This window comes from Rhamphochromis longiceps, linkage group LG17 (genome assembly GCF_057381845.1).
Source record: "Rhamphochromis longiceps isolate RC_006_pf linkage group LG17, R_longiceps_female_GT1.1, whole genome shotgun sequence".
Lineage (NCBI taxonomy): Eukaryota > Metazoa > Chordata > Actinopteri > Cichliformes > Cichlidae > Rhamphochromis > Rhamphochromis longiceps.
Genome location: NC_140573.1, coordinates 23,630,779 through 23,634,229, shown reverse-complemented (window position 1 = coordinate 23,634,229; position 3,451 = coordinate 23,630,779). Strand labels below are relative to the sequence as shown.

The 3,451-nt window shown below is 36.3% G+C and overlaps 1 long non-coding RNA gene across 1 annotated transcript; it reads left to right on the top strand.

Moving 5' to 3' along the window:
- The first annotated feature begins 295 nt into the window (after nucleotides 1-295).
- Nucleotides 296-2,930, top strand: LOC146649727 (uncharacterized). The gene is made up of 4 exons (XR_014908161.1): nucleotides 296-411; nucleotides 873-951; nucleotides 1,328-1,423; nucleotides 2,186-2,930. It is a non-coding gene; the product is annotated as an uncharacterized LOC146649727 (long non-coding RNA).
- The last annotated feature ends 521 nt before the right edge of the window (nucleotides 2,931-3,451 follow it).

Sequence of the window (3,451 nt, the reverse complement as noted above, 5' to 3'; positions counted from 1 at the left end):
CACAGAGCCCCCTACAAAACTGCAGATTCTTAGTTGTATTTCTTTAAAATTTATGTTTCTTTTGTGCAATTATTGGAAGTAAACTTTCTGTTGCACTGTAAACCCCAACAGTCTACCTGACTTATAAAGTTTGTGGATATAACAATTAAAATTCCTCACAAAGTTGAAACAACTTAAAACTTTTCTGTTCGGTTAACGATTCAAACAGTTATAATTGTACATGGCTTAGAAGTTAAGAGTAAATACTGCTTTCTTAATTATGATTTTTGAGTAAATGTTTTTTTCCGAGCTCCGCATGTGGACGTCATGACGTCATGACGTCTTCTCTCTAACCTGAACGACGTTGACAGAAAATTCTGTTCAATATGGCTGCCCTTCTCGAGCGACTGGAGAACACATTTGGAGAAACTTGTAAGTAAAACTGAACCTTCGTTATGTTTATTTTTTCCGTAAAAAAGCAAGTATATTAATATGTTGCAGCCAATAACTTGTTTTCGAATGCGCTGTTGTGTTAAAAAGCACAGACCCAGGTGGTGAATAGTTGTTCGCGGTTGTTCGCGCTCTTTTTCAAACATAGATTATGTCGTCAGTTTTACAGTTTTAACCGATTAAAACACAGTTTTACGAAGAATCACACATAAAGAAAGGGTCTTAGTGATATTTTAACGACCCCTTGCCAACGCAAGAAAGTTGGCGTTTTTACAACAGCAGCCTCATTGTTCGGCAGGTTTTTTTTTTTCTTCTCATTAGCATCATTCAAAAGTGACTTAGCTAGCAGTGGCAACTTCTATCTAAAACAATTGAAATATAGCAAGGTGTTGTATATTTAGTGTGCTGATAAGGTTTTCAATATTTTTATTTTTTCTTCCAAGGCTGAAGGCCAAAGACAAAAAGACAGAAGAAAAAAAAATTCAGACTGCAATTAATTTCAGGTGGAGACAGTAAACACAGGTGAGTTGAAAGATCTATTGAAGAAACCATTCATTAAGTCCCTTAAGGTGAAGATTTCATATATTGATAATGATAAAATTAACACAAATTAAAAGTTTCACTGATAAACACAATTTTTCCTTGCTTTGAACCCCATGTTCTATATAGATCACAGCTCTGATCTGGAGAACACTATTTTAAAATACTGTGTAGGGTTTTTGTCAAATGATTAAGAAACATACTCTCTGTCACAAGAGACAGAAAGGTTGTATCTTAAAAGAAAAGTCTCCAAAATTTAGTAGAGTCTGATGTCATGCAGTTTCATAAACATGTATTCTCCCCAAAGAATGACACCTGAAAACTTTGCGTTAAATGAACTTTTCTTTTCCCTTTTTAGGAGGCGCCTGATATCAACGTGAAACGCACTGCAGTACTTCGTGCCCTTCCTGTATACCTGCGGGAGGAGGACCCAGAATTCTTTTAGACATGTAATGTAAGTGTATTTTTGCATTACTTAAATTCTGCCAGTAAGATAAAATGCTATGGATTTTTTTAAATACAATTTAATACCCTAGCAGCTACCAAATTGTACAAACAAAATACCCTCTCTGTAGAAAACCCACACACACACAGGTCAGGAGCAGGGCACAGGCGTATCACAGCACTATGGCTATGCTGCAGGTGGCCCAAAAACCAGGCTGAAGTCAAGATTTAGTTTCTTTTTGAGATAAAGTCATGAAATAAAAAATTACTTTTTTTTTTAGAAAAATAATAAAAATACAAATTATGTAATGCAAGAAGCTAACACATTAATGTACATTTTTCAAAAAAAGTAGAGTACCCTAACTCGTTACAAAGTAACCCACTACACTGCTGAATGTTTTGCTAGATTACAGGTCATGCTTGTCACATTCTCTCAAACCAACCTTACTTATTTAATTGGGGCGATCGTGGCTCAAGAGTTGGGAGTTCGCCTTGTAATCAGAAGGTTGCCGGTTCGAGCCCTGGCTCCGACAGTCTCGGTCGTTGTGTCCTTGGGCAAGACACTTCACCCGTTGCCTACTGGTGGTGGTCAGAGGGCCCGCTGGTGCCAGTGTCCGGCAGCCTCGCCTCTGTCAGTGCGCCCCAGGGTGGCTGTGGCTACAATGTAGCTGCCATCACCAGTGTGTGAATGGGTGTGAATGTCTGGATGACTGAATGTGTAAAGCGCTATACAAATACAGGCCATTTACCATTGATACTGTGTCTATTCCAGGCGGACGCATTGGATGAGTCGACCCTCATTGACACTCCAGTTGCCCTTCTCACAGTGGTTACCGACGGCGCTTCCCAGTCCAGTCCATTTTACTTCCTCAAGCATGGCTGTTTTGGTGAAAGGCGACTAGGTGATGCGTGATATTCCCAGATTTGCAAATGCATTTGCTTTATTGTTTGGCTTGATCTATGCTCTGCATTTAGACTACCCCAGGAAGCTGGTTCACACATTTGCCTTAGTCCAAAATATCTTCATGGGGCTTGATGACGGCAAACCCCTGAAACCCCTGTCTACATGCTCTTAAGGAATATAAGGCAATGTTTGTTAGGACACGCACTCTGTTACTGAGCACTTTGTTTGAAGCACTTTAAGCACTTTAAGTTTACTACAGGCTTTGGGTGGATTTAACTCCATCAGTTTACCTAATTTTCCTATACTTGACTGCCTTATCTGGTTATTTGGAAGCTGATCATCTTTGTACCCATTTTAAAAAATTGTTTTTCATTTCTATTTAAAAAAAAGTGATTAGTATTTGACTTTTTGTTTTGCATTTTTGTGTATTTTGAGAAAGATGCAATTAGGACTGATGTCGTCCTTTGTGAGTTTATAAAAAGATAAATGTTCTACACAGAATTTATAATGCTCACTTTATGGTGCCGATGTCCATGTTAGTTGTTTTATAAAAACATTTGTGATGTTTTTAAATTTTCATGAAAAAATGTTAAATAAACAAAATGTAAAGTAACTGAATTTCCGTACTTTTTTTTTTTTAGTAGTCTACACTCACAACATATCTTTTAATTAATAATCAGATAATTTGAGTTTAGGTTGTAATATAATTGCATTGTGTTGCATCAAAATAATAAACTACAAGAAACACAAAAATATTGAAATTAAAGTATACAGTCTTTGAGTAAAGCTCAATTAATAAAATATAAAATATAATTTAAAATTTTTAGGTTAACAATAAATACAAATTTTGAGTACCCCATACTTAGAAGATATGAGTTTTTGTACTTAAATCTTTTGAGGTAATCAGTTTCCACAAAAGTTTTAAGTTCAGTCAACTTGTTCGGGTTTACAGTGTGGGAATAATCCGTTTAAGCCAGCTATGGATATTTTAAAGCTCTACAAATGATTATTTAAGATTTATAAATAAATTGCCACTAAATGTTATCTTGGGTTTTGCATAACCCTTTAGAATCATCATTTAGAGCTGCCAAGTGAGCTATTAAGAACACATCTGGTCACAGTTGCTCGGAATTC